The sequence below is a fragment of the Herpailurus yagouaroundi genome, unplaced genomic scaffold (genome assembly GCF_014898765.1).
Source record: "Herpailurus yagouaroundi ecotype Mexico unplaced genomic scaffold, PumYag 28, whole genome shotgun sequence".
Taxonomy (NCBI): Eukaryota; Metazoa; Chordata; class Mammalia; order Carnivora; family Felidae; genus Herpailurus; species Herpailurus yagouaroundi.
In genome coordinates, this window is record NW_024412376.1 from 22,254,206 (window position 1) to 22,268,652 (window position 14,447).

The window sequence follows — 14,447 nt, forward strand, 5'->3', positions numbered from 1 at the left end:
ATCTAAAAAAATTTTAATATAGAGTTTATTTAGAAATATGTTCCATACATTAATTAAATGATGTGTTCTACAGGTACTGGCTGTACTTTTCTGTAAGAGTTCTTAGTTTAAATTTGTTATATATATATATATATGTATATGTATACACACACACATACATACATATAGTTGTTGTTGTTGTTGTTTGGTCCTCTATTAATTACTGAGGGTAGAATTATTAAGAGTGGAAAGTGTTAAAATCTCTTACTCTTATTGTAAATTTTTCTATTTCTCTTTGTAGTTCTGCCAGTTTTAATTTATATGTTTTTTTTAATTTTTTTTTAACGTTTATTTATTTTTGAGACAGAGAGAGACAGAGCATGAACGGGGGAGGGGCAGAGAGAGAGGGAGACACAGAATCGGAAACAGGCTCCAGGCTCTGAGCCATCAGCCCAGAGCCTGACGCGGGGCTCGAACTCACAGACCACGAGATCGTGACCTGAGCTGAAGTTGGCGCTTAACCGACTGAGCCACCCAGGCGCCCCTTATATGTTTTAATATAAACTATATTGTATAAGGACAAAATACATTGAAAGCTCCCTGAGGAAAAATGAAGAGATTACTCTAACAGAATGACATCTGACTTCCTGAAAACAAAAATGGAAGCCAGAAATAAGTAAAAATTTACCTTTAAAAACTGGAAGAAAATAGGGGAACCTGGGTGGCTCAGTCGGTTAAGCGTTTGACTTCAGCTCAGTTCATGATCTCATGGTTCATGAGTTCCAGCCCACGTCAGGCTCTGTGTTGACAGTTCAGAGCCTGGAGCCTGCTTCAGATTCTGTGTCTCCTTCTCTTTTTGCCCCTCCCTTCTGTCTCTCTCACACTGTGTTTCTCTAAAAAATAAACATTAAAAACAATTTTTAAAACTGGAAGAAAATAAGGGTCAACTTCGATTTTTACACACAGCAAAACTATTCTTCCAGAATGAGGGCAAAGTGGAAAATTTTGGACTAATAAAAACTAGGAGTGTTCATCATCTCACCCAATCACTAAAATAAAATTCTAGACAATTCAGGCCAAATTAAAGTAATTTCAGGAAAATAAAAGGTGGTCAAATATACACAAAAGAAAGATTCTAGAAAATGGTAAAAGTGGGTACAATAAAACATTTTTGTAACAAATGTTTTAGTAAATATTTTTATAAAACATTTCTTACAAAAATGTTTTACTGTATCCACATTTACCATTTTTATTTAGATAAAATAAAAATGTTTTAATGTACTCATATTTACAATTCTCATTTTCAAATAACACCTTGAAATAAAAAAAGACATAAAATATGTTATAATAGTATATGCTTCAGAAATGGAAGTTATTTGAAGTAATGTTCAAAGGGAGGATAAAATTATTGATCACTTTTTGACCTTTATAAGATAAATACAGATTATATAAATTTGTCAGTACCCACTTAAAGAACAGAATTTAAGTGTATAATGTCCAAACTACAGAGGAAAAATAAATAACATGAGAAACATCTAAATCAACGGAAAAGTAATCAAGAAAGCAGACAAAAGTATGTAAAACACAAATAGCACAATATAAAATTGTAGCTAGGTAATAAAATCTATAAATTATATTAAATATATATTATGCATATAAACTTAATGACTCTGATAGAACTTTTAAAAAAATGTGATTAACAAAATATCCAACTAGGCTTGATTGTTTGGAACATATTTAAAACGTGAGAAAAGGAAATGATTGAAAGGAAAAAAAATGCACAAATAACCAAAAGAAGGCTGATGTGGTTATGTCTATATCAAATAAAATATATTTTAAACGTGTATTTATTATTTATTTTTGAGAGAGAGAGCGAGCACAGGAGGAGCGAGAGAGAATCCTAAGAATCCCATCGCAGGGCTAGATTTCAAGACCATGAGATATTGCCCTGAGCTGAAATCAAGAGATGAATGCTTAACTGATTGAACCACCCAGGTGCCCCAAAATAAAATATATTTTTAAGATAAACTATTTGTTAGAGATACTGTTAGTCCCGCCATTAGAGAGGTATACTTATTTAATATTTTTACATAATATCACAAAGTCAAAAGAAGAAAGCCTAATTTTAAAAAAGCACATAGAATTGATAAATAAAATACTATATTGCTAAACTTATGTGGTACAGCAAAGCTAGTACTTGAGGAAAATGTGAGACTATAACTGTTGTCCATTTTGAAGGGAAGAAAACCTAAGAGGGAATCAAGACAGAACATAAACAACCTCAAGTAGGTAAGGTAGGGAAAAGAGAGATTATAGCTGATGGCTTCAGTTTTTTTTCTGAGAAATGTGAGTCAAAATAGCATTTCAAAATTGAAGTAGGAACGTAAAAAATCCCAGGAGCCATCCTTTATTCATATATCTGATCTCTCCTGAGAACACTATTCCTTACTCAATGATGCAATCATATGTTGTCCAGAATAATTTAAAAGTCTCCTACCAGATCATTCAGCTTTCATTCATCACCTCCTAAAATTAGTTCATAGAGAAGCCAAAACAATCATAAATATTAACCATATCATGCAACTCTCCTTTCTCTTAAAATCTAAGTTCCTCACAGTAGCTTTTTTAATGCTTGATATAACCTGGTTCTTGCTTTGCTTCTGATTTTATTCCCTACTCATTTCTCTTCTTAGAAATCTTTCAATGTAAACTTAATACTCCTTTTCTAACCTATTGCTTTTATTTCTGCAAAAAGAAATGCTTACTGAATGACTTTGATTTCACATTATTTTTAATCTGAAAATGGTAGGTAATTGCAATATTAAGGTAAAACATTAAAGTGAATGTAAAGCTCTATGAGGCTCACAATTATTTATTCCGAATGAAAATGCAGTTTCTATTTTTGGTGACACTAGCTTCCATTGTCTGTTACTCATAATTTCAGGGAGTCTGATCCAGTCAACATTTAGTGGCTATGTATACATCTATGTATTTGTATGTTAAATTTGTTTTTCAGATTTTTTTCTATCTTCTACCCATAGGAAGTAACTACTACTTCAACCCTTGCTTTGTAATATGCCATTAAATCTGTTGTTTTAAAGAAGATTCTGTTTATCTGGATGCCTTGAACTTTGACAGGTATTTATGCTACATGCCTTTTGTTACAGTTGTATACACTGGATCTGGAACATCCATTCAGTGAGCCAAGATAAACCATGTCTATTCTGAAACATTTGGAGACTACATAAAATATTTGAAAATGGGTTCTAGATATATGATATGAGTATGATTATATTTAATGAAATTTTAAGCAATCATTGGCTAAATAGATTAGCTTTCTTCACAATATTCTTGCTTTGGTACATATTATTGAATTTAAAAATACTATGAAGGAGAGGTAACCATACCTTTGGAGTTCCCAATTGGTTCCAGGCACCAATGATTGTAAATGGACTATCTACAATGGTCTCAGTTCAGACTGGTTTCTAGAAATACACTGGGAAATAAGATGAAAATTGCCCTGCTTAAAAGTGATGATCTTCAAACAGATACTACTAAAAGAACAAACGCATTTTAATATTTGTAAAATAAAATGTTTTAAACTTTGCTAAAATTAATATAGTAAGCAACAAAGAACTCTTTCAACATTTTTGAAATCTAATATTCCATATGATATAGGTAAGTTAGACATTAAGCAATTAGAGAGACAAGAAGTGAAGTTATTCAAAAATTATGTGATCAGCTCTTTAGATGTCCAGTCGTGCAGGAAGATGTGGAGAAGACCATCTAGGAAATGTGTTCTTCTATGATATTCTATTACCTAAGATAGGTTCTTAGAGTCTAATGTGAGCAAACTAAAGGGTCAATTTCCTCTAACATATCTTTGGTTCTCAGACTTATGGTCTTCATTGCCAAAACAGATGACAAAGAGTTGCCAAAGCAAAGGGACACTGTTTCATATTATTTAAATTACTTTAATTAATATAATTATTTCAGCTCGATTTTATAATAAGTCTCATAAGATGATGGGAATAAAAAACAATGTACCGTAAATAAACTCACTGTGACATTTGATTCTATTTTACAGTACCCTTATTCAACACAAAAGCATGCTTTTAACTTTCATGCTTTCAAGCATATGGAAAATTAAGCCCATGGTTTTTCTGTTTTAATTACCCCTGGGCTCTGCATATATTAAAAAAGAAACTTTTTCTATAAATATATATAGTCTAAAGCCTTTTAGAAATTAAATTTCAAAAAAATAATTAATGGCTCAAAAATATATAAGATACTGAAATGTTCACAATTCTTGGTTCAATGTTTTTGCACCTTATGTTTACTTTTCACTGTCATGCAGTTGTAATTATTCCTCTCTCCCTCTAATTTTTTTTTTACCATTTTCTGTTATACACACACATTTAATATAAAACATTATGAAATACCTAATTATAATAAAAGTACTATAATATATAATAAATAGTATATTAAAGCAATATGCAATGCCTAATATAAAATGTGAAAATATACCATACATTGTATATAGTATATAAGTAGATATAATAACACGTTTTGTGATAGAAATGTTTAATTGTCCCTTGGGGTATTACATTTGGAAGGCACACTACCAGAATTGCTTAAAATCTAACTTGATATTTTGATATATGTCTGTGTAGCTATTATTAGTTGTCCAACAATTATTGATATCTTTCAAGCAACCAAAGATCAAGTTCATGTTAGAATTTTGTTTTATATATTCTTTGCAATTCTTTGTCACAGAGGTAAGATTTAAATCTATTTTCACTAATTTAAGGTGTTAGTACAAATTATCTCTACTAATATCTCCTTTATTAGTTTATTTGTTTGATATTTCTTATTTGTTCGATATTTCTGAGACCAAGAGACTGAGTTTAACGTGATAAAATTAATTTCTAGGAATACCTGAATCAAGAATGTTTTCCTATTGGATATTCTGGACTCGTGTCCCATTTGTGCCACCATGAACCTGTGAATTTTGTTTTAGTAAGCTTGCTGGTGAAAGGTTTATTTCACAGGTTGTATAATCCAAGCAACATAAATGGTAAGCAAATAAGCTTTTCTCATACTTTTACTCATTAGACTCTGTGCACAAACACACACACACAAACACACACATACACACACACAGACCACATGTGTGTATTTACATACAGCCATACATTCCCCAGAACTGCATTTACTTTGGACGGCATGCCATTTTTTAACTGCTTTTTCTTTTTTTTTAAGTATTTTTTTAAGTTTATTTATTTTGAGAGAGAGAGAGAGAGAGAGAGAGAGAGAAAGAAAGCATGCTTGAGGAGAAGAGCATGTGTGCCCAGTGAGGGAGGAGGAGCGAGACAGGGAGAGAGAGAGAGAGAGAGAGAGAGAGAGAGAGAGAGAGAGAGAATCTTAAGCAGGCTCTGCTCTGTCAGTGTGGAGTCATATGGGGCTCAAACTCACAAATCTTGAGTTCTTGACCTGAGCTGAAATCAAGAGTTAATCAAGAGCTTATAACTGAGCCACCCAGGCGCCCAACTGTTTTTTCTTTTAATGCAGTTTGAACATTTTTCTTATTTTTGTTATTAAAGAGGTTTATGGAAATATTAAAATATTTATGAGTATATTTGTAATGTTATGTAAACATTCTTAATGACCATTTAATATACTTTACATTTGAAAGAATAAACACTTGAATAATAAATATTATTCTTCTGAAATCACAAGGCATTTTAAATATATATTAATTGATATAAATTTCAATAATTTATGTAAAGTCACCAATTTTATCTTTTTTTGCATCTGGTCATACACATGAAAAATAAGTCTCTGTGGTATCCTCACATTTAGGTCCTAATCATTAGCCGTCTTGTAGTAAAATATGAAGGTAACAGTTCAATGTCAAATATAAACCATAGGACTATATTGGAATCACAGTGTTGTCACCTGTAATGATTTTATTTTTTTTAATTTATAAATTATTTTTCCCTTTTCCATAACTTTTCCATAATGACATCAACTAGAGAATAATAAAGTGGATATGATCCAAACTCAAATGCAGACAGCTGGGAAGAGGAATATAGAATTAATATTCTATTGTTCATTTTATTTTTGGTAAATGGCCTAAATTGTTAGAATAATATAAAAATCATTAAAATAATATTATAGAACATACCTTAGTAACTACTAGATCAAACCATAAAACCTTTAATCTGTTTGAGTCTATATTTTTCCATTAAAGGATCGTACAAAGTAATCGTCAGTGAATTTTACTTATTTTATAAATATTGTGTGTATTGTATCACAACATTAAAAGAATAAGAAAAACTGAAATAATTTTTGCTATAATTCTATCGGTGTAAACACATCAAATTAACTTTTTTTTACTTGAAATCTGGAAGCTTCATTCTTAGTGTTCTTCATTTTTCCAGTAGCGGGAGGCAGCCGTGGCCTGTTTCCAAGTACTCACATTAATATGTGTTGTGTACTCATTCATTTACTGTCTAGTGATTGAGTGGCTATCAGCGTGGGCATAGCACTCTGCTAAATACTGTGGCAGATTGCAAATCAGGAATCAAACATAGGTTTTCCATCAAGGAGATTTTGTTCCTAAAATACTACAAGGTTTTGGGTATATGCAAATGTAGGAGATAAATACTCCAGGGAAAGAAAATATGAGGAACAAAGTCATGTCAGCGGGAGCTCTAGTGAGCTCTCTTTTGACTGTAACGTGTGCCAAGAGAGAGTGAGTGGGCATAAACATATGGTCTGGAATGGCAGATAAAGAATTTGGAAAGCAGCATACGGTCTTCACTCCTTAGCAAGTTTTGAACAGAGGTAGAAAAACTGAGTGGAACAAAGAAGCAGAAGGAGGATTTGAAGCCTATGATAGAATCCCATGGCAATTGTAGAACTAAGGCAAATGGCTATTCATTTCCCCCTCTACATTCCTACAGCTAACAGTGGGGACAAGGAAGGGCACCTGGGTGGCCCAGTCGGTTGAGTGCCTGACTTCCATTCAGGTTGTGATCTCCAGGTTCTTGAGTTTGAACCCAGCATCAGGCTTGCTGCGGTCAGTGTGGAGCCTGCTTTGGATCCTCTGTCCTCCTCTCTATCTGCCCCTCCCCCGCTTGCTCTCTCTCTCTCTCTCTCTCTCTCTCTCAAAAATACACATTAAAAATAAAGAAAACAAAACATTAAAAAAAAAAAAGAAAACCAGCAATCTGTGTCAATAGAGGGTCAATTAGTTTGCATTACTATAAGGTAATATTGTAATTTATTAAGAATTTACCAAAGTCTGGAAAGTGACTTTTTCAAATCTGGTTTACCTTGAAAATTTAAGTTTGGGTCTTAAGAACTGGCTCAGGGTATTTCTAAAATGACGAATTTTGTTCTTTAAAGTTTTGAAAAGTTAAACCCTTTATTTTGAACAGGCCAAAAGACATTTTCTGAAGATGTGATGCAAGCTTTAGTAGTGGTGTTAGCAGATCTTTTTGGAAGAAAATGTCTTCCTCTGTGTGTGAGAAACTTTAAAAAGAAATGTTCTCATTCAGTGGTAAGAAAAATATATACCCCAACTTTATAATTTCATGTAAAATCTTTCCATTATAACATGTACTATGATCGTATTTTCCTAATAACAAAAATTTTGGTGTCATTAGTTACTTTTGCTTCATCCTGCCTCAGTCAATGAGGAAAGATTGAAGTCTTCTTTAAAAATGAACAACTTTAGGGGCGCCTGGGTGGCGCAGTCGGTTAAGCGTCCGACTTCAGCCAGGTCACGATCTCGCGGTCCGTGAGTTCGAGCCCCGCGTCAGGCTCTGGGCTAATGGCTCAGAGCCTGGAGCCTGTTTCCGATTCTGTGTCTCCCTCTCTCTCTGCCCCTCCCCCGTTCATGCTCTGTCTCTCTCTGTCCCAAAAAGAAATAAAAAACGTTGAAAAAAAATTAAAAAAAAATGAACAACTTTATTTCTGATAGAGATTCTTAGCAGCAAGCTAGTAACATGATTTTTTTTTAATTACATTAAAGATGATCTCAGGGTACCGGGGTGAATCCATTGGTTGAACGTCCAACTCTTGATTTCGGCTCAGTTCATGATTCCAGGGTTATAGGATCGAGCCCCGTGACAGGTTCAGAGCTGAGCGTGGAGCCTGTTTAAGATCCTCTCTCTCTCTCTCTCTCTCTCTCTCTCAATCTCTCTCTCACCCTCTGCCCCCTACCCCATTCGTGCACTCTCTCTTTAAAAAAAAAAAAAAAGATTTCAAACAATATTATATTCAATAGTGAAATAATAATCACAGTAACATATATATTTGAAACAAGACGTGTTTCATTTTAACAGCCATTTGAAAATATTTTTCTCGGGATTGTCATTGTCAAATGTCAAGAAGTAAAAATGCAATGTAACTATTGGAAAAGTAAGGTTAGTGAGCATGTGGTAGGGTATTTTAAAGCCAGATAACTAGACTCCAGCTCTGCCACTGAGCATAGAAATGGCCTTAAGAAACTTTCTTTATCCAGGCCTGTTATTATCTGTAAATTGGGGAGCATAATACTATCTGCTTCAATGGATTGCTGTGAAGATTAAATGAGTTAATATATGCACTTGGTGCTTTTAGCTCTTATTTTCATAATTCCTGTTATTTTCAGATGAAATGACCGGCTACTAAAAAAAGCCCAAAGAATCAACAGAAAAGTGATTACAATTAATGACAGTTTAGTAGGTCTTCAAATGCAAAATAAGTCTAATAAAATGTAGCTTTCCCACATACTAAAGTTACAAAGAAAATATAATGTAAAATAATCTTTCTAACAATAAAAAATGGAAATTCACATGATACTATTGTTCACTTGTTAATTTGGCAAGATTGCAATTAATAGTTATATTGATAGGACTGTAAATAGATATATCCTTTAAAATATTCTTTAACGTAGTGTTTCTACTTCTTAGAATTTATAATAATTATATAATCAAAGATACACACAAAAAGATTGATGTAAAAATTTACCTCATTAGTTTCCTAAGGCTACTGTGACTAAGCACCACAACCTGTGTGGCTTAAACAACAAAAATTTGTGGGCTCTCGGTTCTGGAGGCCAGAAGTGCAGGCATGATTGCTTCCCTCTGAAGACTGAGGGAGAGTGTTCCATGCCTCTCTCCTAGCTGCTGGTGTTTTGTTGGCAATTTTTGACATTCCTTGGCTTATAGTCACATCAGCCCAATCTCTGCCTTCATGTTCACGGTGTTCTCCCTGTGTGCATGTCTCTGTGTCCAAGTTTCTTTTTATGAGAACACCAGTCATATCAGATTAGGGGCCCATCCTACTCTAATATGACTTCATCTTGACTAATTATATCCGCAATGACCCTATTTCCAAACAAGGTTACATTCTGAGATGCTGAGGTTTAGGATTTCGACATGATTTTTTGAGGAATACAGTTCAGTCTATGACATCATGCTTGCTTATAATTGAAAATTGGTGCTACCTACCACATCCAACAACAACAACAAAAAAGGTTAGATGAATTTTAGCATACCTATATGTGGCTATCTTATATGCAGCCACAAAAATTCATCTTTGAGAATAATATTCTGTGACATTGGAAATGCCCTAGATATTATGTTAAGCATAAGCATTAGACCGTAAAAACTGAATACTACAACATAAATGTGTCTATAGAAGACTGGAAGGAAATACTATATATCAAAATCCTTATGGCTCTATCTTCCTGTGTGGTAGGACCACAATTGACTTTAATGTTTATATTTATACTTTGCTGTAAGTAATAGTATTCATACTTAGAAATATACTTCCATCCAGACTTTTTTTTTTTAATTTTTTTTTCAACGTTTTTATTTATTTTTGGGACAGAGAGAGACAGAGCATGAACGGGGGTGGGGCAGAGAAAGAGGGAGACACAGAATTGGAAACAGGATCCAGGCTCTGAGCCATCAGCCCAGAGCCCGACGCGGGGCTCGAACTCACGGACCGCGAGATCGTGACCTGGCTGAAGTCGGACGCTTAACCGACTGCGCCACCCAGGGGCACCAATCCAGACTTTTAAAAATATTTTCACTCTGTGTCTCACAGACTTTGGTAATCTGCTTTTGTTTCAAATATCTACATTCATCTACATTTCATTGTTACTAGGTAATTCTAGATGATCTTCCCAAGGACTTTGCTACAGTGGCAACTGTGGAACTCAATAACATAATTAAAAAGAATTTTGGTTCTGGGGACCATGGGTGGCTCAGTTGGTTAAGTGCTGATTATTGATTTTGACTCAGGTGATGATCTCACACTTAGTAGGATTGAGCTCCGCATGGGGCTACGTGTTGCCAGCTGCTTGTGAATTCTCTCTCTCCCTCTGTCTCTGCCTCTCTCTTTCTCTCTCACAAGATAAATAAATAAACTTAAAAAATATTTTGGTTCCTTCCTCCTAATGATTTCTAAGTTGACTGACATGAAAAAAGCATACCAACTACTTTTGTCAAAAATTGATGATGTTGTGAATGTCTGTGAACAGAATGTGAGGTCAATAAAAGAAATAAATGTAAATATTTTGAGATAAAACTAAACTTCAGAAAATGAGGACAAAACTATTGTGAATAAATACACAGGAAACAATCTTTCAGCTCTATGCTCTAGAAATTTTATACTAGAAAGGACTTATATTATTTGGAATTAACTAAACCACCATGGATTTGACTTGACATTAAATGTGTAAAATATTTCTATGTTTTCTAGTGTCATTATAAGCTAACAAACCAATGCGTGGTCTAAATTTATTCTAGAATATCTCCTCTCCTATTGATGCTGTTTGCCTTTTAGTAGATAATGGCATTCTTAACTAGTTAAACTTTCAAATCTGGATAACTTTGAAAATATAAGAAAAGGAATTTTGGCATATTTATTTACTTATTAAATTTATTTATCTATTTTGAGAGAGAGAGAGAGAGAGAATCCCAGGCAGGCTTTGCACTGTCAGTGCAAAGCCTGATGCAGGGCTCAACCTCATGAACCATGAGATCATGAGCTGAGCCGAACCCAGGTGGACACCCAACCAACTGAGCCACCAAGGCACCCCTGGCATATTTATGAAGGGCCATTAGTATCTTATACTTCCTTGAGGACTATGGGGGACAGCAAAGAAGGTATTTCCTATGTCTTTGAGGAAAGGATAGAATAAATGAAAATGAAGATAACACAAACATAAGGAAAATTCTGTAATCTATGCCAGTAAAGTAAAGGTATTGGAAGTAGGAGATATACTTAGTGCCCCAAAATGAAAAGATGGAGAGAAGGAGAGAGTACTAAGAGGAAAATGGAAAGGGGGCAGAATTTCCTTTCCCTTACCTCCAGAAGCAAGGAGAAATAAAATGAAACAGTAAGGTCTGCTTTGGTTTATTCGTATTTCTGGATAGATTATTATTTTGGAATGTAGAGGCTTATGAAGGGTAAGAGAAAACGGTCAGTTTATTCAATCATGGAATAAGAAATCAGCTAGTAATGAGTCAACTTCATGGAAAAGAACTTAATTGTTCCCAGGCAATTGCCTACATTTGGGAGTTAGAGGGGTAGGTATAATTATTTTTCCTATTTGCCTCTGGGATGATTTCTGTGGTAGGCAAAATAATCCCCCTCCCTTAAAAAAAAGTCTGGATGCTAATCTTGGGAACCTATGAATATGTTATGTTATGTAACAAAGGGGGAACTGACATTGTACATTGAACTAAATTTTCTAATTTGTTGACTTTGAGATGAGGAAATTATCCTGGATTTTCTGGATTGATCCAATGTAATCACAAGGGTCCTTATAAATGAAAGACAGGGGCAAGGGAATCAGAGTCAAAGAGACATAGTACAAGAAAGATTTAACTGATCATTGCTGGCTTTGAAGGTGGAAAAGGGCCATGAGCCAAGGACTATGCTGCAGCCTAACGGGGCTGGAAAAGGCAAGGAAATAGATCCTCCCCTCTGGTCTCCAGAAGGAACCGACACAGCTCTGACTACACTTTGGTTTTAAGCCAATGAGATTCATTTTAGACTTCTGACTTCCAGAACTTCCATAACAAATTTAGATTGTGTTAAGCCAAAAGTTTGAGGTAATTTGTTATATCAGCATTAGGAGGCTAATACAACTTTTAGGAAAAGGGACATGTGAATAAAAAAACAGTAGACAAATAATAGGTCATATTTTTTTAGGTTTCTTTTAATGGAGATAAAATTCATATAACATACAATTAATCATTTTAAAGTATATAATCCTGTGGCATTTGGTATGGTAAAATGTGTGATAATCACCTTTATCTAATTAAAACAAATACAACCAAATGATGGTTGTTTTTTTCTTTTTCTTTTTTAAAGTTTTTATTTTAATGCCACTTGGTTAACAGGATCAGATGATTGTAACTATTAAAAATTGCAGAGTTTCTTACTAATAAATCCAAGTCACGCATTTAATTTTGGGAGCTTAAGGGTAAACATCAAACACTAGTGTTTTGCCTCTAAAGTTGGGATTGATTGAATACTTAATGTGGGAGTGATATGGATGAAGCTGAATTAGCATGATTTTCATTCTCATTCAAATATGTTATATAAAGCATAGTCCCGAGTGAAACTTCAATTATCTGTCCCCCAAATAAAACAACAATGCTCCCTTCTTGTAGATTCTATCTTCTATGTTACCATATGACAGGAAAATACTAGAATGTATCTTCTTAGCAGTCAGCTGGGTCTGAAAAAGAAAGACAAAGAGAAAGGGACAGACAGACTGACAGAGGAAGACACAGAGAAGTGTATATAGGAAAGGCAGAGATACATAAAGAAAGAGAGAGAAACAAAGACATAGAGACAGATAGTCAGGGAGAGAGAAGTAGGGAGAGATAAAAAAAATGAGACACAAACACAAAAAGACAGAGAGAGATGGACAGAAATAGAAATAGAGACAACATGGACAAAAAGGACAGACAATCATAGAGAGAGATTAACAGAGAAAGACAGACTAAGAGAATGTGACTGGAAAAAAGAGAGAGCAGTATAGACAAAGTAGAGGGGTAAAGAGGCACAGCTATGACAAAAAGTGGAGAGAACAACAGAAGATAAGCAGTAGGTCATTCAAAGAGAAACAACGAAACACACAGAGCTAAGTGTGTTATATAGTACAAGAAAGCAGTCAGAGAAGAGGATGGAAGGAAGGCCCGCAGGGAGGCTGGGAGGGGGAAGACAGAGAAAAATATGAGTCACATGACAGTAGCTCCTTCTCTCAAACTCACACCGAGGTGGGGCGGTAGGAGTGAGTTTGACAAGATCTAGAAACGTTCCTCTATTGCTTTTGCCTCCTGGCGACTGGCAGGAATTTCTTCCCTTCTGTTGGAATATGAGAGTTAACATAAGAAAGTGGCAATGATGTCAATTTTAACTCTATTATGAGAAATTTTGTAGTTTCTGTAGCTTGAGAGGAATTAGCTGACAATGAAACATATTTTAAAGGACAGATGGATGGCATTGGTTCTTGACCTGGGATTCTCAGATCCATTAGTGTCCAGTGAAGCTTTGTAAATGGTGTTTATCTAATTTCTGAGGGGATAGACATGGAATTACCCAACCAGACCAACTGTTGACTACAAATAATAACGCCACTAACACATGCCAGGATGTTTAGCGTAGGAAAAAAAAAAAGCCCTCCTGGAGATAGAATTCTTAAATTTTCACCTTAAATATTTTCCTTTTTTTAAAAAAGTCAGTAATTTCCCTAATACTAGTGATATAAACAAGTATGACTTGTTTTACAATAACTTGTGTTTAAAAGAAGAATTGTTTTAAATTAATTTATTTGATTTTCTAATTGACCTCTTATTCAACTTTTCAGGTAAAAGATGTAAAAACTCCGAACTGGGCTCTCGCCTGCTCCCCGGCCCGGAGAGTAGAACTGCTGTTTCCCCGTTTGCTCTCCCGTCCAGTACAACTGATCAAGATTTCTTCCCTATGAATGTGGTAAGTGATGTATGTGAAATTTTCTTTTATCCCATGTATTCTTTTAAAAGAAACAATTTTTACATGATTGTAATACTAGCTGTGTCCAGTGAAACAAAGCCACTTTACTCTTATTCCATAATAGCAGTACTTTGCACGGAACTAGAAAAAAAATTTTTTCTAAAACAACTTGAGTAGTTTTAGTATCACAATAATTGATATAGGTAAGGAAAAGGGTGTTAGTTTCTCGATTAATCATTATGTATGAATTGTGTCTTGCTGTGAATTACTATACCATAAGCCTTTGCCACTCCAGGTGCAAACCAAAGACCAACATCAGTATCATCTGCTAGATATGATGAAATCTTGGGAGCCATCTCAGAACTATTGAGTTCAAAATGCACAAACATTTGAGAAACCCTGCTATAAGTCATTTGAGGGCAGTTTGTGTTTGGTTACTTGTATGATCCCTCTACCTA

General features: G+C 34.4%; 1 long non-coding RNA gene across 1 annotated transcript; it reads left to right on the top strand.

Moving 5' to 3' along the window:
* The first annotated feature begins 2,932 nt into the window (after positions 1 to 2,932).
* On the top strand, positions 2,933 to 13,989 carry LOC121011849 (uncharacterized). The gene is made up of 3 exons (XR_005781948.1): positions 2,933 to 3,117; positions 4,912 to 5,056; positions 13,865 to 13,989. It is a non-coding gene; the product is annotated as an uncharacterized LOC121011849 (long non-coding RNA).
* The last annotated feature ends 458 nt before the right edge of the window (positions 13,990 to 14,447 follow it).